Consider the following 23780-nt stretch of genomic DNA (forward strand, 5'->3'; position numbering starts at 1 on the left):
ACCTCCAAGCTCATGACCTCAAGGTCAAAAAGGGTAGGTTCATTTACTGGGATACGAGAGCCCAGCGAGAAAATTCAATCCTGTTTTCACCCATTTATTCTGCTATCAGCTGCATATTAGGTCATTGATTGCTTCTGCCTCTTAGTTGACAAATTAAGTCTGTCAGCAAAAGGATACTCCAGTTTCTTATTACTCTGGCTGCCTTCAAATAACATGGCATGTACTTGTATAAGTGAACACCATGGTCATGAGCCAATGTTACGATTTTTTCAAACAAACCGTGCCTTGGTCATGAGGCAATATTATACAGAATCCCATACTGTTGTGTTGGGTATTCTGTAAAGATGTGCATAGTGCTCATGGCTCCAATTCCGGCAAAGGTAAGTTGCTTCTATTACATATTGCAAGATAGAGTGTGTTGAAGGGTGTGCCCCAAAACTCACGCCTACCTGGAACTACCTAGAATATGATCTTATTTGGATATATGGTCTTTGAAGTCATAATGAAATATTAGCACACTGGATGATAGTAGACCCAAATGCAGTAACTCACGTTCTTATAAAAGGAGAAGAGGACACAGGGACAAAAAAGACAAGACCACATGAAAACAGAGACAGCAATTAAAATTAGATAGCTACACTTCAAGGAGTACCTGGAACTGCCAGAAGGTGGAAGAAAAAAAAATGATTCTTCTATTAATCCTTTATAGGAGTATGGCTCTGCTGATACCTTGATTTTGAGCTTCTGGGTATTCTAACTATGATAGAGTAAAATTATTTCTGTTTTAAGCTACCTAGCTTAGGTTAATTTATAATAGTATCTCTAGGAAGTAAATACTTAAGCATTATGATGTAACTAAGTTGTTATCAAGTGTCTGGAAAGCATCCTCAAGAACTTACACAATTTTATTATAGCCATTTATTAGGAAGGAAGTAGTGTCTTGTTTTCATAAGCATTTTCATAATAGATGATGATGTTGAGCAGCTTTTTGTGAGCTATTGATCATTCATAAGTCTTATTTGGAGGAAGGTCTATTAAAATCTACTGAATTTTTACAGTTATTTTCTTAGTAGTTGCTCTGGGAACAGTAATGCACACTTAAATCAACACATTCAAATTAAAAAGAGTAATAGCTTTATTTCTTTAAACTATGAGGAGTTCATTGCAGTTTAATTGCATCTCCTCTCCTTTCTGCTATCATTGTCCTATACATTGCGTCTGTATGTATTCCAAGCCAACCAATGCAATGTAGTATTATTTTATACAATCATAATATTTATAAAGGGCTTAAGAGAAAACATATGTGTGAACTTGCACATTTACCCACACATTTACATTGTTGATGCTCTTAATGTATTTATTTGTATGTATATTATCACCTGGTTACATTTCCTTTCAGACTATGGGTCTTACTTTAATATTTCTGGTACGGCAGCTCTGCCAACAATAAATTCTTTCATTCCTCCTTATCTGTAAATGTTTTTCTCTAACGATTCTGGACTCTATTATTTCTGATGAGAAGTTAGTCATTAATTTTATTATTGCTCCCCTACATGTAATGAGTCATTTTTATTTTGCTGATTTTAAGATTTTTTGTCTTTTCCTTTGCCTTTCAACTATGTCTAGATATGGATATTTTTGTATTTTTCCCATTTGGTATTCATGAAGCCTCTTGGTCTGTATATAGTATTTATTCAAATTTCAGAAATATCCAGGCAATACTTTCTCTAATATTTTTTCTATCTTTTCTTCTTCCTGCACAAGAACTTCAGTATGCACCTGTGTAGATGTGACCCATTGGACTCTGAGGCTCACCTCGTTTCTCTTCTTTCTTTGTTGTCTCTACTCTGCAGGCAAAGGTATTTGCATTTATCAACCTTTGAGTTCACTGATTCATACTTAGCTGTACTCATTTTATTGTTGGACTCAACTGAAATTTAACTTCAGTTTTATGCTTTGCGAATTCATAAATGCCATTTGACTCTACATATAATTTCTATATGTTTATTGCCATTCTCTATTGGTGAGTCATTTAAGTCATAGTTTTTTTAAAGATTTGATTTACTTATTTTTAGAGAGATGGGAAGGGAAAGAGAAAGAGAAGGAAAGAAACACTGATGTGCAAGAGATACATCAGCAGGTTAACTTGGTCAGCAGCCCAGGCATGTGCCCGGACTAGAAATCAAACAAGTGACCTTTCTGTTAGCACTCCAGCGCTCAGTCCACTGAGCCACACCAGCCAGGCCTAAATCATAGTTTTTAAAAATCATTCTAGTATGGTCTCCTTTGATGTTTTGGATATGTCTTACATCTGTACACCTCAGAAAAACACATTTTTCCTGAGTATTGCTCACATTTTTTCTGTTTCTTTCTATGTCTCATATTTTTTTGTGTGGTTGTTGAAAAATGGCCTAAGACACTATATTATACCAACTTTTATTGTATCTGTAAATTGTCTCACCCTCTGCATGTGACTCCAGATATAATGTAGTTACTGCATGTGACTACATTATTAATTATTATTACTATTACTAAATTATGGTCATTTTATAGAAGTCATTCTCATGTAAACATACCTTACTGGTCAGTCAATAATTGTTCAAAAGTTGTTTTTGAAAATGCTTAGCTGGTTAAGACTTTCACCTTTTGCTAATAATTTATGTTTGAGTTGTATGTCTATGTGTGTAGACCTATGAGTAACACAGGCACTGAGAAATGACAAGGAGCCAACATAGGTGACTATGCTATTCACTCAGATTTTATTAATGCAGGTTCACTCAACTTTTATTAATGCAGATTTAGTCCAGATCTATACTACCCTAATAACAATACTAATCACTCAGAAAAAAATCAGTAATAACATTACATGCGAGAATTGGGAGATAAGGAGCCCGAGTCCCAGAGTCTCAGTCAGTGGGTCCCAGAGCCAGCACAGCGGACAAAGGAGTTGCCAGCATCTTCCGCAGAAGGATGTCTGGAGCCAGGTGGGCAGCAAGGAGATGAAGTTCTCTGTCCAACAGGCAGCCGATGCCAAGGGAGATCAGCGTGGCGTGGAGCAGCACTCTGGTGTGGGGAGCTGGGCTGTCTCAGCAGGGGTCTGCGGCCTGCCTCAGTTATATGCTTGAAAGTTGTGTGCTCCACCCTTCGGGGTCTCTGATAAGTGTCTTGGCTGCCCTAATGGCAGGTGAGGAATCTCCCCAGGAAATTTCCCCTATCTATGGGTGGTCTTGCTCTGCAGATACAGCTTTTCTGGTTACATGTGACCAGAAATGATATCTTAAATGGGTCTCCTTGCCAGACACGTCTGCTCTGACTTAGGTACTTTCCCTCTTGAACCAAAGTGTCATGGCTGACTGGCAGGCATCCTGGTTGACACAAGTGACTCTATTTTGCTTTATATACTTAATGCCGTCTTCATTGGACCAATGCCATTTTATTGGTCTGGCTCTATACAGTAAATAACTGACTATTTGGCTATTGCTTGCCCCAATCGATATAGCAAAAAGAAAAATAAAATACCTCAGAAAAAAACCTAACCAAGGAGGTAAAAGGTCTGTATGCAGAAAAATACACAACACTGAAAAAAGAAATCAAGGAAAACACAAATGGATACATATACCATATTCATGAATTGGAAGAATTAACATCATTAAAATGTCCATATTACCCAAAGCAATTTACAGATTCAATGCAATACCTATTAAAGTATCAATGACATATTTCAGAGACATAGAACAAACACTTCAAAAATTTACATGGAATCAGAAACAACCCTGAATAGCTGCTACAATTTTGAGAAAGACGAGCAAAGTAGGAGGGATCACAATACCTGATATCAAACTGTATTACAAGGCCACTGTAATCAAAACAGCCTGGTACTGGCATAAAAACAGACACATGAACCAGTGGAACAGAATAGAGAGCCTAGAAATAAACCCAAGTCTCTATGGTCAATTAATATTTGACAAAGGGGGCAGCAACATAAAATGGAGTAAAAATAGCCTCTTCAACAAATGGTGTTGGGAGAACTGGACAGCTACATGCAAAAAAATGAAACTTGAGCACCGACTTACACCAAAATAAATTTAAGGTGGATAAAAGACTTAAATATAAGCTGTGACACCATTAAAGTCCCAGGGGAGAACATTGGCAGGAAAATCTCAGATATTTCAAGCACCAGCATTTTTAATGATATGTCCCCTAGAGCAAGGGACATAAAGGAAAGAACAAACAAGTAGGATATCATCAAAATAAAAAGCTTCTGCATGGCTAAATAAAACAGTATTAAGATAAAAAGAGAACCAACCATGTGGGAAAACACATTTGCCAATGATACCTCAGACAAAGGTTTAATCTCCAAAATATACAAAGAACTCACTTGACTCCACTCTAAGAAGACAAGGAACCCAATTAAAAAGTGGGCAAAGGATTTGAACAGACACTTCTCCAAGGAGGACATACAGAGGATCCAGAGACACATGAAAAGATGCTCAGTATCGCTAGCTATCAGAGAGATGCAAATTAAAACCACAATGAGATACCACTTCACACCAGTCAGAATGGCTACCATAAACAAAGCAACAAACAAGTGTTGGAGAGGTTGTGGGGAAAAGGGGACCCTAGTGCACTGTTGGTGGGATTGCATATTGGTACAACCACTATGGAAAACAGTATGGAATTTTTCTCAGAAAACTAAAAATGGAATTGCTTTTTGACCTGGCAATACCACTGCTAGGATTTTACCCTAAGAACCCTGAGACACCAATCCAAAAGAACCTATGCACCCCGATGTTCATAGCAGCATAATTTACAATAGCCAAGTGCTGGAAGCAACCTAGGTGCCCATCAGTAAATGAGTGGGTAAAAAACTGTGGTACATTTACACAACAGAATTCTATGCAGCAGAAAGAAAGAAGGAGTTCCTACCCTTTGCAACAGCATGGATGGAATTGGAAAGCATTATGCTGAGTGAAATAATAAGCCAGGTGGTGAAAGACAGCTACCACATGGTGTCACCTTTAACAGGAACTTAAACAACAAAACAATCAAACAACCAAAATATAACCAAATAGACTGAAATAGAGAACAGGCTGACAGTGACAAGGGGGAGAGGAGATGGAATTTCAGGGGAAAAGGGGAAGGGTTTACAAGAATGAGTATAAAAGACACATGGACTTTTATACTGGGGGAGGGTGGAAATGGGAGGGAGTGAGGAGGGCTGGGTAGATGAGCTGGGGTGGGTGTGAAAGACAGAAAATTATACTTGAACAACAATTAAAATAAAAATTAAAAAAATTGGGCAACCCCCCCAAAAGTTGGTTTCCTGTCTATTCTAATCTAAGAACATCCATAATTTAAGGAAACTGTTGATTTTCATGCCCAGTCTGCTCTGATTAAGCCATAATATTAAGGAGCTAGGTAGAAAATAAGAGCTATTCCAGGCAATAACATGACCAAGTCCCAACAGTCTTACCCAAAGTTTGGTAGTGTTTCATAAATACCTGCTTCCCAATTCAGTGAATGCCTTCATTCAATTTCATAGCCTTAAAGTGGTTGTTTTGGACACCGTTTTTGTTTAGTTTTATTATTTTTTATTTATATGAGATGCCAACTTCTCTTTTCTTCCACGTTGAGCTATGCCTTTAAGATTAGGAATATTAGCCATACAAATTTGTGTTTACTATATTTAAATAGTTGCAAAATTCCTGATAATTTCAATTTCTGATATCATTTTAGTTTTCCTCTGAGCTATATCCCTAATATAACTTAACACTTTCAAATAAGCTTTTCTCTTACCCAGATGGTGAATAAGGACGACCACCCTGGAATTCTGAAGGTTACTGAAGTTGTAGAAATAATGTGTATTAATACTGCAGGCACAAGTGTCTGAATCGATGACGCTATTGTCAATAGTACCATCATTCCCAAAACTGTTTGGACATTATCTGCAGTAAGATTTGCTGTTTCCTTTAGTAACAGCAATTATAATGAAAGAAGTCATTAATCTTTGATTTCCACCCTAGTGTGTCAGTTCTCCAGAGTCAGGCCTTCCACCCGCATTACAGAGACACAATGGCTAATTTGACAAGCGAAGGAACCAAAGGTTAAAAGTGTTTCCTCAAGTCGAGCTTAAGATATTTGCTAATGCCATGTGTCAGGCAGTGAAATAGCCTAGTGTTTGGTGGGGGGATTTCAATATGTTTTCAAAAACACAGAATATGAGTTATTTTAGTGATGATGATTGTGCAAAAGTGCTTAGTAACATGAATACTTAGTAGTACATTCTTTCAAATGCATTGTGCTATTAAATGCAACAGATGAGAATTATAATTTCTACATATGATTAAAAATCAGCTGTCATATTTATTCTTCTACATCAATTTCCTCTCATAAATATACATTTATTTTAAAATCCAACACACTTATTCAGTAAATATTCAATGCATTACTAATTTTCACACTGTGACCTGAATGTTATCAGGGTTGTCAATGTTTCCTTGCTTTCCTTATTGCTTCTCAGCATCACGAGAGTTAATGCTAAATTAAAAAAGTCACATGTCCACAATTTTTTGCAGTTCCCCCAAATTATAAGAATGATATTGGTTTTATTGACCAGGGACATTAAGTAACAATAAATAAATAACATTCTAAAAATAATGTTGCAGACACGTAGTTACAACACAATGGTTATTTTTTAAATGAAGGACAAAGTTAAAATAACTATTTCCTGCATGAAGCATCTTTATAAGTTAAACGGTGGTCAAAACTGGTATACTTATATATTAGCCACAAAAAGAAAATATCACTTGGAACAAACTGAAAGCTGCCAGAGGAAAGGGGGGAGGGGAGTGGAGTGGGGAGGAGGGGAAAGGATTGATCAAAGAACATGTTTGAATAAGCCATGGTCATGGACAACAGTGTGGAGATTGCCTGTGGGAGTTGGGGGTGGGCTGGATAGAGGATAGAAAAGGGGGATATTGGGGTAACTGCAATAGATTAAACAAGAGTAAAAAGACAAATAAAATAATAACATGACAACAGTGAAAAAGGAATGCAACTGACATCTTGTGCCTTTAGATAACTCATCTAAAAAGAAGTTCATATTTTACTGTCTTCAAAAGCTTGAGGCATCATACATTCACAACTCTGAAGAGTTCTCAATATAGAGGATTCTGGTAATCCTCTGGTACTCCTATAGAGGATTACTAGAACCTATGTAAAGAAAAAGATTATAATCGTCATATATATAGCACTGGAGGATGTGGCTCAGTGGATTGAGTGCTGGACTGTGAATCAAAGTACTGCTTGTGCACCAGAGGCAGACACACACTGATGTTTTCCTTGCACACACAAGTCATGGAAATGTTAAGTGCTTACAACAACTGCATTTTTATATATAGCCAAGAGTTTCAATTCAAAATGAGTGTCACCATAATGTGCTAGATGTTGTAAAATATGACCAATGAACAGAAAATAGAGCACTGAGATGGAGATGGCATCAATAGTAGGCAAACTGGCTGTTAATAGAAATATATGTATATAAAACAGGTTGCGTTTGAGAGCTATATGGGAAGTAAGAAAATAGTTTGATTGATTTCCAGTGTGTGGGAGCTTTGTCTTTCCACTCTGTAGATATTGATTAGAAAGGAGTAAGAACAGAATTTGGGAGAGCTGGTAGAAGTCAACCACAGTTGGTAAGAGGCAAGCTTACTTTCACTCAGTCCGGAGTGATGCTATTGGAAGTGGGAGCAATGTTACAGATTGGAGATATGAATTTCAAGTTAGAATAGAAAGACTCTCTGATGGATTGAATACTGTAATATGAATAGAATCAAAGAAAGAGAGTTTTCAAGCACGATGCCTTTGTTTTAGGCTTAATCCACTGGGTAAAATACTCATATCAATTGTGGAAATGGAAAATATAGGAGAAGTTAGGAGAAGTATCAATCAAAGCAAACTGGTATGTGAAGGCTGATGTTGAGATGCTTTTTGATATCCAAAATGAAATATTGATTATTATCTTAGATATTTTGGCCTTGGGTTCACAGAGAAGAAGGAAATAAATGAAATATTGTGGACATCAACAGCTATAAATGGCATTTAAACACATGGGGAGAGATGAGGTAATGTTGTGAGTGACTGCACTTAGAGGAGAACAAGGAACAAGAACTGAATCTATGGCCCTGCAGTATTCACAGACTGGTTAAAGGACAAAGGGATGGGAAAGGGGATGAAAGCAAACATTTAAAAGACTATTCACTGACCTTACCTCAAGGAGAAATATTCACAAGAACAGGTATGTGTTTTCTTTTCTTTAAAAAAAATTTATTTAGAGAGAGGGGGAGGAGTGGAGAAAGAGGAGAAAAACATCAACGTGTGGCTTCCTCTTGAGCCCTCTACTGGGGGCCTGGCTCACAACTCAGGCATATGCCCTGACTGGGAATTGAACCTGCAATCCTTTTGGTTTGTAGGCCTACACTCAATCTATTGAGTCACACCCACCAGGGTTGTTTTTGTTACTATAACTAGGGAAACCTTTAGGAAATACATTGGTTGTGGAGATAAAAATCCTATTACACTTCAAATGAGAAAGTGATTATTTCTGACAGAGATTAGAGGTTTTTTATTTCTACTTTGCCCTTTTTCTTTTTAAAAATAATCTGTTTTCATCAAAAGTCCTCATTAAATGAACAAAGGGTCAACACATCAGTCTTCCTTCAACATTCTTCTTACTCTAGTCAGTGCCGCAGACACTGAAGTTTTGTTCTATGGGCTTCTGCTATTGTTTCCTGGAGTGTATTGGTGTTTTCCCTACATCTACTTGGCTTCTCCCTTTAGTGCTATGGCATTTGCCTGATTCATCATCATTTCCTTTTTTGTCATGTAATTTGATGTTCCGTACCCCCCTTATATAAAATTGAACCAAATCTCAAACAGAGATCAATAAAATTTTTATTAAAAAGACACCATTAGAGCTGTCAGACATGAAGGTTGAACAGAATTTTAACATGTGAACATGTTATGATACAAATGACTTTATCTGTCTTATGACAACAGCTTGAATTTTCATATTAGTTTTTAACTCTGAGGGAAGATTAGAAAATTTAAGTCTGACGGTCCTCTTGGCATCTAAATACATGGGTTATTACAACCCTCTTTTCTCAATTCAGTAAATCAGAGTCAATATGTGAGATTACAGTTTGTTCCTCGTGAAGTGTTTCAATCCTTTCTACCCCCTATGCAAATGCTCATCACATCTGCCCCTATGCAAATGAACTTCTCATCTCCTTGCTCACATACACTTCCTACACACAAATCATTTTTGTTCATTTTTCAGAGGTGGTATTGGGGAATTGAAACTCTCACCCTTTTTTCTGCCTCTGATTATTTTCACCATAAAGTATGATGACAGTGATCTCCTTTCAGCAAATATTATATGCATCCATTAATATTCTTTTTCAGACACCGTACCCTGATGACTCTATTATGAGGCCTTCTTCTCTAATCTCCTGGACTCTCAGTGGTAGTGGTTTAGACATTGCTGTGCTCTTACCTGCCAATGCCATCTCTATATCATTGGTTCATGATTCCCTTTACTTAAAATAGATTTGATATCCAGACCTTGTAATTCTTACTCCTTTCAATGACCTGATTGCCTATTCTCTCATACGACTTTGTCAAAGTTCATATATGACCTTTTTAAAGGCTTTTAAAAAGATTGTATTTATTTATTTTTAGAAGGGAAGGGAGGGAGAAAAAAGAGAGAGGAAAACATCAGTGTGTGTCTGCCTCTGGTGCACAAGCAGTACTTTGGTTCACAGTCCAGCACTCAAGCCACTGAGCCACATCCTACAGGGCTATCTATATGACATTTATAATCTTTTTCTTTACATAGGTTCTAGTAATCCTCTATAGGAGTACCAGAGGATTACCAGAATCCTCTATATTGAGAACTCTTCAGAGTTGTGAATGTATGATGCCTCAAGCTTTTGAAGACAGTAAAATATGAACTTCTTTTTAGATGAGTTATCTAAAGGCACAGGATGTCAGTTGCATTCCTTTTTCACCATCACAGTATTGCTACTCACTCTCTCTTATTCCAACACTCACCCAGGTTCTAAACTTATGTTTGTTTTTCACTCATCAGATTCTCTGACTTTTTCAATGTTCTTATCCCGCTTATGTAATGCCTTCATTTCCCAAAATGCATCGTCATTAAAATAAAAAGGCCAAGTAAAATAACATGGGAGAGAAAATAAGCTCTATAGAAAAGACGAATTGTCATAACACCCATATCTGTACTTTTTCGATTAGGGAGTCCCCCCAAAATAAACACCTGAGGCTTGTTTTAACTCATTCATTCCTCTTTATAGTAAGATTACTTCAAAGAAGTTGGTGAAGAAGATAATAAAAAGAGTGAATGTGAAGAATGACATACAGTTGCACAATGTTTTACTCTATTTACATACTAGTGCGGAGTATGCTAGAGATGAACTGGAGCTGCCTTCAGAGCTGGACTTCTCGAACCCACTGTGTGAACATGGAACGCGAGTCAAGTAGCAGCCCCAAGCCCTTGGTTTTGTGCTTATGGCAGATCATTTTCATGTGAGCTATTATTTATTCCAAACTGCGTATGTTCATTTATATCTATGTCTAGACTACTGATGAGCACCGAAACTTCCTACACTGATAGATATGTATTGCATTTGCACTGCTCTGTGGTAGTCAGCAGGCCCATATGACTGTTGAACCCATGAAATATGGTTCGTTCAACTGAACAACTACTTTATTTTGAACAATTTAAATTAATTTAACTAGCACATATGCTAGCAGTTACAGAATTAGAAACGCTCACAATTTCTTGGCATTTAGGTTTTTCATTCATCTACCCCTTCTTTCACAGGGAAAACTAGTAATGAGATGAGTAAAAGGGCAAAAATATCTTCCTGCATGTGACAAAAGATAGATGTATCATTGAGTAGGGAATTAACCAAAAATATGAAAGGGAGATGGCATTGCCTAATATAGGTGAGATAATACAAAATTCAAAAAAGATGAAAACTACTATGAAATATTAATAAGTTTATTCTTATTTCTTGGCAGTAATGCAAATTATTTATAGAAGAAATTCTATGTACAATTTAAGGGAACCGTTATAGAAAATTCTGAAAAGTAGGCATAAAGAGACATAGAGTTAAAAACATGAACTGACAGAAAACCGTACTTGAAAAATAATTAAATAAACACACATAAACTGAGGGCACTGTTTTGTTGGAAAGACAATCTAAGTATTCATTTTTCCCCTAAATTACTGGATGACATTTGATAAGTCAATCAGTGCTCCAGATTTTCTTTCCTCATTTGTGAACTCAGAGGATTACACATAGGGGTATCTGAGTATCCATCTCTTTCTTTTCTCATTTCAAAAATTTAAGTTTCCAGCTGTTTCAGTAGCTAAAAATGTCCCCAAGTACCCTATGATCATGAATGATATTTTGTTAAATAGTTGACATCACGTGGCATTTTCTCATCTTCTCCCTTTCTATAATGAGGAAATTTTTGCTCAGCACGATGGGTAGCCTTGAAGGAAAAGAAGTTATTAGAAGAAAAACTACAGGAGTGAGAAAGAAAAGAATATAGAAGCAAACCATATCACTTACCTTAGTGACAATGAGAAAAGAAATAGAATTTTTTTTTCATAACACAGTTGACAGCACTACCCACAAACATACTGGTACCCACAAACACTTTAGGAATGACTAAATTAACATATAGCTACAATCAACTTGGGCAAAAACCTTGTGTGTGAACTATATCTTATCTGTCACAAAAATCTTCTGTATTTCAACACAGATTGAGTATAAATATGAAGCTTAGGGATTGGAAATTATACATACTTGGTAAAAGAATGGTTGTAAATTATATATATATATATATGTGTGTGTGTATATATATATATGTACATATATATATTTGTTTAAAAAACAGAAATCTTTATCCTATGTAATTTCACAAATCACTTGCTAATTTATCCTATAATTTATTCGTTATAGTTGATATCATACTATCATTCGAGCATTCAAGTTCCTGGGCATTTTCTTATAAATATTCCGAAACAAAATATTTACTTATTAAGTATCATGTATCCAAAGACTTAACCATCAGGGGTCCCAGAGGGCTGCTCACAACTTTATACAGAGTTGCTCAGGTCAGCAACTAAGGTTTTCCTTGGCTGAGCCACTTGCTGTAATAAATCTCACTAGTTTTTATTTTTTATTAAATTTATTGGGGTAAAATTAGTTAATTAAATTATATGGGTTTCAAGTGTACAATTCTATGATACGACATCTGCATATTGCCTTGTGTGCCCACCTCCCAAAGTCAAGGCTACTTCCATCACCATATATTTCATCCCCTTTATCCTTTGCTGCTTGCCTACCCCCTTTCCTCTGGTAACTCCCATACTGTTGTCTGTGGCTTTGAGTTTTTCTCTTTCTTTGTTTTGTTTGTTCGTTTTTTACTTTCAGTTTTAGACCTCATATATGGTTCTTGATGTTTTCTGACTTATTTTGCTTAGCATAATATTCTCAAGATTCATCCATATTGCAGTAAATGACAGTATTTCATCTTTTCTTATGTCTGTATAGTATTCTATTGCATATATCCAAAATATATAAAGCAGTCATACAACTTAACACCACCAACAAAATCCAATTAAAAAATGAGCACAGGACCCGAACAGACATCGTTCCCAAGAAGATATACAAATGGCCAACAGATATATGAAAAGAAGTTCAATCTCACTACTACTAGGGAAATGCAAATCAAAACTACAATGAAGACACCACCTCACACCTGTTAGAATGGCTGTTGTTAGCAAGACAAGTAGTAACAAGTGTTGAAGAGGTTGTTGGGGGAAAAAAAGGAACACTCAAGTGCTGCTGGTAGGAATTTAAATCGGGACAGCCATTACGGAAAATGGTATGACAGTTCCTCAAAAAGTTGAGAAACTCACACTTTCTCCTGGGCATTTACCTCCCAAATTTAAAAACACACATAGCCTATAGACATTGACAATAGTGCGGTGATGACCAAAGGGAAGGAGGTGAGGGCAAGGGGAAGGTGAGCAAAGAGGGGGAAATGCAGACATCTGTGATAGTGCCAACAATAAAAATAAAGTAAAAAATCTGCACAAAGAGCTATGCACCCCTATGTTTACTGTGGCACGATGAACAGTGGCCAAGACATGGAAACAACCAAAGTGTCCTTCAATTGTCCTTTACAAGTGTCCTTGTAAAGACGTGGTGCACATCTACAATACAATACTACTCATTGGTTTTTGACAGGGATCCCTTGATGGCTGTGTGATCTCAGAGCTTCACAGGGCCCTATGCCTGAGGGTCTAGCATTCATACTACTAACATCCTTTCCTAAGGGGAACATTTCTGAAGCTAATGCAATCCAATCAAATTTACTGTGAATCCACTCTTTTGTCCATTTCTACTATGTTAATGTTTTCTCTGCTTCTATATCAGGGCCTTACAATGAATGGTATTTTAGATAGTTACTCTTAATCTAAGTCCATATCAGTTTGAATTTTCCAATTTTTAACTGTGTCTAATATTGTTACAGAACAGAGGTCCAAGGGGGGCAATATTTGGCCCACTCGGGGATGCCAAAAATTGTTACAGAACAACAGGCCCCCACCACCAAGGATGGTATACTGATACTGTCCTGACCACCTACTGGGCTAGCCTGCAGCCAGAGAAAAGACATCTCTCAATGCCAGAGATTTGTGGAAAGGAAAGGAAAGGTTTATTTAAAGTACAGACTTGAAGTAGTCACCCAATGTTCCCATTAATATATCAAAGTACTTTAGGATAACCACAGACACCCACAGCGCTTCCTTCCCCCTGCCCTAATTCGGGGTACCCTATCTCAGGAAAAGAAGCACATGTCCGTGTTTCAGGCCACTGGCACCGTCAGCTGTGTTGTTGTCCAGGCACAATCTCTAATTACTCCAAAGTCATGAGGTACCTTCTCATGGTCCACTGGCGAAGAGTTCTTTCACCCTTCTTCCAGGCAAAGTCTCTCCTGCTTCCCAGGCTACAAGGCCAAAGGGAGCACTCCCAAAGCTGTGGGGATCTCTTCTACCAAAGCTGCAGGGGTCTGCACTTTGACAAAAATGCGTGGCTCTCTTCTTCACCTGGGTGCAGGGGTCCCCACTCTGGCAAAGCCACGTGGTTCTCTTTGCTAAAGCTACATGGTGATTCTCTCTCACATGGCTAAGAGGGTCTGCACTCCACCAAAGCCGAGTGGTACTTCCTCAAGGGCTACCATGGGTTTTAATTTCCCTTTGCAGCCCCATTTCGGACTCTTCCCATAATCGGCTACACCTGCCAGGACTCCCGTATCTTCCCAGCTTTACTGGGCTGCCACAGTGAGTCTGGGCAGGCGTGGCCCCATGGTGTGTAACCAATCAACTCCAAGCTCTCAGGTAGGCACTGTAACCAGGGGGCATTGCCTCCCAGTTACATGGGTGAGGGTCACTCCCATCCCTCTGGCTCATAGCATGGCCACAGCTATTTAACATATCTATGAAACCAGTTAAAGTTTATAGATATGTAAATGACCATGCCAGAGGTTAGCTGCAAAGCCTTTGCTGTATACAAAACAGCTCACAATGGCCCTGCTTCATTTGTTCCTTCCCTCAACTGACACCTGTGGGTTGGGGGGTAAGGGGTTAGGACATCTTACATGTCTTTCTAATATTTTCTGGACACCTTGAGTTCCAGACCCCATTCCAAATTCCTTTGTGGCCCCCACTCCTTGGCTGCACCCTGTTACATAATGTGATTCTATTTGTGAAATCCAAGCTATGACCAAGGAAGCGAAGGCTCATTGGGAAAGAAAGAATTCATTTCTTTCCACAATCCAATAGGTATTCACCTTGGTTTTAGTCATAAAGAACTTAGTGGTTCTACCACATGAGACAATATTGTTTATGTCATGCATTTGAAATATCTTAGTACCTTGTCTATGGCCATACCACCCTGAGTGCGCCCGATCTCGTCTGAAATATCTTAGTACCTTGACCACCTGTAATATGTGAGAAAAAAGAAAATCACGAGGAAAAGAAAAGGTTAAGAGGCAGAGATAGAAAATTATTTTCTTTTCAGTGAAACAGACATAGCATTTTTATGCAAATGCGCCTTCTCTTTCTCTTCCGTGAACTATTTCTCTTGCAAAAAAGAATTTTAGACTAATTGTTCTATCTGCCACTTGCTAAATCTGTTTTCTAAATTACAAATTCAGCCTTCACTGCGGGTGTACTGCCAGCCACTACTTTCTCCAAAAATCTTTGTGCTAATTGTTTTATCTGCTGCTTGCTAAATCTGTTTGCTAAATTATACCTTCCACAGAAATAACACCCAAACCTGCTCAGGAAGCAATTAGTAGGTATTGACATTTTTTTGTTAAAGCAGAGCTTATATGCTTTAGATTGTGTGGGAGGGTGTGAAAGATAGATGTGCAAATAATGTATCACTCAAGGGACTGCAGACCTTTTAGGAGGACATAATGTTATTTCACAAATGCATTTTCTAAAGGATTTATCAGAAGGAGGTCTCTTGATGCTCAGTGTGCTTAAAACTACGTAAGGATTGTGTGAGACATTGTTAGGCATTTTTATTAAATATCAATCTTATAGAGGTCTGTTCTGAATTTAAAATAGTGAAGCTCCTGCCAAGAATTTAACTCTCCGTATTTTTTTCCCTCCAAATCACAATTAAGATTTTCTGAGTAGATTAGAGTTTTGTGTCGGGAACCTAGACACTAAGCATTATTCTTGTGGTGCTTAAAAAAGACATAACCAAAAACCATGTACAAATAAATTTTTATCATCGTTATTACCATGTTGAATTTTACCTTCATGAACCAATATCCATTTGCCACCCTTTAAAAATAATATTTTTGAAATCATTCACTCTGGATATGTTTTTAGCTTGTCTGGAAAACAATTCATACCAACAAAACAAACAAACAAACAAACAAACAAACAAGTTAAGGAGTTTGATGACTAGATGTAAGTGAGTTGAAAATGAGGCTTTCATTGATGCCGTAGGGCAGGCTTGACATTTTCTACGAACCATATGATTTAATTTTATTTTTGATACTCCTCTGGAGTGTCTCATAATGGCATATATAAATAATGTAGAATTCACGAGTTCAACTGCATTTTACTTATAGCAAACACGTTTCTAAAATTTGGAATAAAACTAAGCTTCTACATTCTCAATTTCTTTTTTCAAAGAAAAAAATAAAAAAAAATTCAATGTTTTAAATTCCCAACCTGTATTGGGCAAGGATCTTAAACTTGCAATTTAAAACAAGTTTTATCATGGATTCCCAATTGATGATAAAAAAATAACTTTTTAATATAAAACATCATATAACTTAATGGAAACTGATAAGAATAATATACAGTTTTCTGATTAAAGAGTGTCTTTTGGGAGCATATCTTGCAACATAAATGGTAGATTCATCAATTGATCAGTGAAGCCAATGGTCAGAGCATGTGCCATTGTCTACATTAGTTAGGGCTCCATGACTCTGTCTAACTCAGGGCGTCACCCTGCCCTGTGCCCAGCCCTTAATCTGTCTCCTGGCAGAGGTGGGCAAGACCTCGTAAGTGAGTGAACTCCACCCGTATCTAGGACTTGGGAACTCTGAACTGGCACACTATTCAACAGTTGGCACTTGAGGATTTGATACATTTTAGTTGTTTTCTTTCACACTTTTAAGATATTTGCTTCTTTTTATCCCACTGTTTCTGGTCTCTCCTTGGAGAGGCCTGTCACTCTGGCTCACCTGGTAACCTTACAATCTCCACTTTCTGAAGGACTTGAGAAAAGTTAGGAATCTGCTGCTTTTCCTGTTTTCTTGTTTGAGGGCAGGAGCAATGTTCAGTTGTGGCTTTCTATGTTCTAAGCAGAAGAAGCATTTTGGTGCAAGTAATTCACTCAAGAGGTAATTCTGGAAACAACGTAGGGGCACCGGCAAGTGAGGATTGACTAGAAGAAAGGTAGTACAGATCACACCAATGAGCAGGTGTCACTAAACTGAGCCCCTGGCAGACCAAGCAGCACCTGCCTCAGCAGGTGGGCAAGCAGCACCCACCTGGCAGGAGGGCAAACAGGGATGCTCATTCACCAGATATCTCATCAGGGCTTCAGGACTGCTTACCTTTGAGAGGGTTCTTTTTTTATGTAACGTTCCTGTCTGATTTTCTTTAAACATTCATATGTATTATAGTATGTATAAATATTAAGCAAGTCGCATGAACAAGGGGCGAGATTACAACTGACTGCATTCCAAAAGTTCCAGAAGTATATTTCATTGCAAAGTGATTGTGTTGTTTTTGTTCTTCTGAAAGTCAGAAAGTATTGGTAAAATAAATAAATTGTGAAAGACACAAAATTCTAATGTAAAGGAATGTTTGAAGTTATGAATGTCATTAAATACATTAAAGTTATTTGAACAGACTATTTCTTCTGATTTTCAAGTTAAAATAGGGGTTTGAGAAATAGCTTTCTGAATGCAGCCTTTATGTTTGTTACTTGACACATTTTCACAATTTTCAAATATTTTTCTGTTTTCCACCTAAAGCAAATTCATTTTCAAGATTATTTCTAAAATGTAAAATTATTATGTTTCGGATTTATTTGTCATTTATCTTTCTGAACATGATAATTTAAATACTTTCTTCCATTGTTTTTTAAAATCATTTTAATGTTTTAAAATTAATCGCTATGCGTTTTAATATATTTATGTTGAGAAAATAATTGTGAGAAGTACATTTACTTTTAATAAGCATACATCAAATTTATTTTGGGTTACACATTATGTGCTATGGAGTTAATAATTCTTTTAGCTAATTTATTTTATGAGTGCTTTATAGAATTCTGAGAATATAAATCAAATCTGGTAGTAATTTGCATATCTTGTTAATACATTGCTTACATATATCAATCCCCAGAATAAAATAGAAATAAACCTCTCTGAGCCCAGTAGAGTCTATAGTTTCCATTTAGTCTGTGTTTTGCCTACTGTGATGGACGACTATGACTATAAATATGAGTGTTGGTAAATGTGCAGTAGGAAAAACATCCCGTGTCTCTTTATTTCATTGTAATCTCATCTTTATGAGAATCAAGACTGTGCCCCCCTCCAGTTTCTAGTTATGATCCTTATTATATCTGTATAGTATACTATGGAATTCCCAGAGGGTGAGATGTTTTAAGTGATCAAATTAGAAATTTTATTCAGGAGTTGTTACAGATGCCAATAATACATAGAGTTTCAAAACAGAAACCAAATGGCCATAAGATGATATCTAAGTGATCCCAGAAAAGGAACCATTGCATTTGTCAATACAGAACTCAAACAAAAACCATTTCTATGCAGTTTGCCCTTCCCCGCGTTGGGGCAGGGAGGGTGGAATGGGGAATATGTGATTCGAAGTACTTCAGAAAAGAATCCAAGACAAGTGAGGAAGTGAAAAGAGAATGTTTCTTTCCTGTAAAGATGGTGAAGACAGAAATGGGGTGATCGCTAGTGTGTGTGAGGTGGGGAGGGGTTTGGGGGTTTGGGATTGATATTTTGCTTGCCAGCTCCTGGAGCTGTTCACATGCCGATAGGAATTCTCCAGAGAAAATGGATCATTAGCAACATGAATTAGTAAGAGGTGTAGATGGTGGAGTGATGTTCTTTGGAAGAATATATATAGGGTAGGAAGACCAGAACTTACTCTGATGAATAGGCTCTCCTTACGTAGGAACAAAAAGACCATGATAGTTGAGAAACCTCATCACTTGTAAAAATAGAAAAGGGAGTTGTTATCATTACAAGTGTAATGACTTCCTGGGTTCTTGATTTGGTGTGTGATGGTGAACAACAAGATCTAGTTTGAAAGCTTCTATATTATTATCACTGAGAAGAGAAGCATCAGGGCTGTTGGAGGTGTAGGAGCTTCCGTATGTGAAAAACATTATTTTTAAATAAAATTATATATGGTGCATTAGTTCTATACATGGTCTGAACTTTAAAATAGGCAAATATTTAACTAAAGAATATTAGTTTTCATGCTTTGAAAATCATTTTCTCTAAACTCTTAGACAGATAAGTATGCCTTCCACAGAAAGTGTTGTTTGTTCATATCAATGTAAATAGAAAGATTCCTAGGACTTTTCAATATTTCTTATTTTCCCTTAAGTATACACGACATTTGCGAGTCCTTCCAACTATAGAATGGAAGCTTTCCCTTGATTACAAAAATACATAGTCGAGACTTACAGCAAACACTTAACTACAGATTCATTGATTATAGGCATGAAGGATCCGAACTACTTCCATAAACTCTACAGCAGCCAGCGTAGTCATGTATTCATCAGAAGTGAAGCCGCGGAGGAAGCATAGCCTATGGCATGTTCAATGAAAATATTTTTAATGTGATGGTTCTTAAGTAATTATCAGAGATTGACACTGGGAAGGATCCTCCTAATCAGAAAATTTTGATTAATCACTCCTTCACTGTGCCTATGCAAATTATGTTTCTATTAGTATTCAAATTCAAAAGTACAAGTTGCTTTTATTATAAAAAAAGGAAGTAACCACTGATAATGTCACCATTATGGCTAACGTTAAAATCCGAACAGCAATATGACAGGAATAATAAAGCTGATTACCAAAAAAGAAAAATGAAAATTCATTGACAATATTTACTCAGGTAAAATTATAGTCATCACTAGCTAGGATCATGCAAGTAATGGATAAAAGTATTCTTTAATTAAATGTGCTGCTCTGGTTCTGAGTCTTTTGAGTACTAAATATTTTTATATATTTTCTAAGTAAGTCACATGCTAGTGCACACATGAGTTATTTGACAGTAATTTTGAATATTAAGTGTACATATCATTTAACGCATTATAAATTTTATCTCTCCCCCCACCCAAAACAAGAACTTATCTTGTTTTCATGCTGTTAATATATGCAAAGTTGATTAAAATAAGTTATTTCAAAATGAGGATAACAGTTGTATGACTCTTTTTGAATTTAGTAAGTATAAATATATGCATCCTACACAGCACAATAGTTTACACACACTCGGAAGTTCACGTGGGATCTTGAAAAGTACAAGCAAATTCAAGGTGCACCAAATCCAAGGAGTGAGATGCTATATGCCATTTAAGATTTGTTGATGTTCCATCTCTTGGCTGCTAGGTGAGTATTGATGTTGGGATATTAAAGTCATGTGGAGCTATAGAAGCATCAATTCAAATTAGGGGTGATGCACAGGGACCAAGAAGCAAGAAAGAATTTACCTTCCAGATTCTCACATAGTTAATGTTTTCATTCCAGTTAGTACTGCAAACAGCAGTGTCTTTGCCACCTGTGATGGTGATGCGGCATAAGCAAGGCCAGCCCCCAATCCTATTCATTAGTGCTCAAGTTCCCTGAAAGTGGTTTTCGATGGTAACACCCCTTCACAGCAGAACAATTTACAATAGCCAGCTGCTGTAAGCAACCTAAGTACCCGTCAGTAAATGAGTGGACCAAAAAACTATGGTGCATTTACACAATGGAATACTATGCAGCAGAAAGAAAGAAGGAACTTCTTGGCAACATGGGTGGATCTGGAGAGCATTATGCTGAGTGAAGCAAGTTAGGTGGTGAAAGACAAATACCATATGATCTCACTTATAAGTGGAACCTAATGAACAAAGCAAAATACAATCAAAGACACTGAAGCAAGCAAAATTTAAGCAGAGACATTGAAATTAAGAACAAACTAACCAGAAGAGTGGGGAAAAGGGTCACGGGGTGGGGGGAGGGGGAAGGGTTGTCAAGGACACATGGACAAAACCAAATACAGGTGGCATTGAAGGTGGGGAATGGGGATGGGAGGGTGTGTGGGGGGAAACAATAAAATATTTTTTAAATATAAATATGGTTTTGCTACTGTGTTAAAAAAAGAAAGAAGGAAGGAACTACCCCCTCAGATCTATTGCATGCAGTCTGACTGTCCACACCAAAGGTTTAGCATATTTCTTCCTGCTTTCAAGACCTCTTTCTAAGTCCAGCCAGCCAGCAATTACTCCAGGGAACACAGAAGTTTGATAGCTTGGCCACTCTCACCAAACTTAGAAGCAATTACCAAGTCAACAGACTGAGTAATCTTCATATTAATTTCTCATTTCTGGACTTAAGCTCCTTCCTCGTGTACATGTGAAAGTACAAACCTTATATTGTTAAGCACCCAAAGGAAAGTAAACCAACATGTACACAGTAATGACATCATTGCTTTTGCCATGATATTGACAATTAACAAGTACCTGTGTACAGATTTAGCCACATTCAAGGTGGGGACGAGGGATTTCTCTAGGTTCTTGAAAGCTGGGACAAAAACAATCAGCTCCTTCTTCTTTACAAAACCACCTTTCTTCTATAGCATGTTTTTTTCTACCATGAGGCTATGCTGCGTGAGAAATGCTATAAACGTTTTTGACATAGAAATTACGTAGTTTGAAAACGGAGACCACTAAAGATTCTGTTTTGCTGGTTTTATTTTTTCCTTCTCTTTGGAAGTATCTTTGCTATTCTGTTATTGTTCTACATGACAATAGGAGTTTTCCAGGGGGATTGCAGAAAAGCAGCAAAATCAGCATAATCTCTCTCCATGTTTGGACCCAATTAATTTTTCAGGAACAGAACATAGTTACTTAGCAGAGTTTTAGCAGAGTTTTTACAACTATAACAACTGCTTCTAGGGATTACCATTTAGACATCATCAGCCACACACAACAGGTTAATGAGAACAGCTAACTTTATTTATTGACCTAGGATACTTAAAAAAGGCCTTTATTTTTTAGTTATGGATTACTATATTTAATCACAGGACATTTAAAGTTTACTTTGATAATGAACTGATAACTATTTTAAACTTTTTAGAAAGTCACAGTCAGACAATTAAGTGATAATAGGAAGCTGAGTTCACACAGAGGCATCTATAGATGGCATTCAATTGGCATCTTTTGAATGCCAATATGTCAGACTCCCATTATGTCAATTGGTTGAGCTCAAACTCAAATGTTCAGGCACCTAACTATTTGTATTGCTCTCCCTTGGCATATCACTGCCTGTGAAAATGTTATCATTTTTAATGACATAATTGTAGATCTATGCGCATAACTCAGCATTAACTCAGATGGTTTTCAGGGACAGGGAGAGTATGGGGCTCTATTGGTTGGTGCAAGTGCGGTGCATTGAGATTGTTCTGGCCCTGGCAGACTACGGCTGTGAATTCTGTCCACACTGTACTTTTATTAAAAATGGGTAACATTATTCAGAGTACAAACTGAAGTGATCAAAGTCATAATATATTAGGTCCCATTAGCCTCTTGGAGGAGATGGCACCGAGGTCAGAATATTTGTTTTCAATTGAGCAAAATCTACCTTTATGGAATGATCTTATAATTCAGATGTGTTATCAGTAATTGCCTACAGAGCAGTAGAAATGGAAAGCAGACAGGAGAAAGGATATTGTTATTAGAATTGTTTTGAAACATATCACTGAGACACTACTGCCTTTAGGAGAGAAGAGCAGCTGAAGTAAAATCAAAGCAATTAAAGTGATTAAATTTTTGGTATGCTAACATCAGTTCTTCTTTTGCGGATAGATGTTTCCTTTCCTGAGTCTGTTCCTATGTACCTTATTGAATGAAGCAAACATCTGACAGTATTAAAGTGACTACTGGAAAAAGGTGGAGCTTGAGTAAAAGCCCAGTTTATACAGATATATCTTAATTCTAACTAATATTTTCCTTTCGTATAGAAATAGGGTGAAAGAAAAGCAATATTGTCCTTTAGTATAAAATAAGGTGATAAGATACTGAAATCATCTTATCTTTAAAATGTATGTTATGTGAAAGGTTTAACTACTCTAACTGAATATCTTCCTGTAGTATAGAAATAGGGAGAGCAAAAAATGTCATTTATCACCTTATCTTTAAAGTGTGTGTTATGCAAAGTGATCATTGGCAAATGATTTACAGTTTGGGTCAAGCGCTCATGGAAACCCGTGTATCAGGAGTAAATTGTGTTTTCTAACTTACCACTTCAAACGACACCATGGGAAATAGTCTGACACCTCATGATGTCATGGAAAAGAGAAACACAGTGATAAAGGTTAGCCACACATCTAGAAGCTGTGCTTCCATATAGTGATTGAGCTGGCAAAGGATACTATTGACTGTTTATAAAATATTAGTTTTAAAATACAAAGGATAAATTTCTAGTTTAAGATGGTCTGATCAATAGATTTACCTCCACCCTCCTTGTTGTTGAATGGCCAGTGTATATATCTATAATTTATATGGGGAGTCCTCCATCATGAATTTGACAAGCATACTTTTTTTTTTTATTTAGAAACTCAACACAGTATGTTTTATTAGAATTTTGGATACAAAAAAACCTGAGGTATTTTGTAGATGCTTAAATGTACTCATAGCTTTATATTTTTATGGTACTATTCTATGATATTTATAATTCAACCCTTAAAATTGCATGAATTGTGATCTTTGAGTCATTTAATACCAAACTACTTAAGTACTTGCTTATAAGTTTTTAAAAATTATTTCCAAATGATTCATTATGTTGAATGTTTACATGAAACAAATTTATTTATCTATCTATCTATCTATCTATCTATTTATTTATTTATG

This window comes from Sturnira hondurensis, unplaced genomic scaffold, assembly GCF_014824575.4.
Source record: "Sturnira hondurensis isolate 20B ecotype Veracruz unplaced genomic scaffold, ASM1482457v3 Scaffold0015596, whole genome shotgun sequence".
Classification (NCBI taxonomy): Eukaryota; Metazoa; Chordata; class Mammalia; order Chiroptera; family Phyllostomidae; genus Sturnira; species Sturnira hondurensis.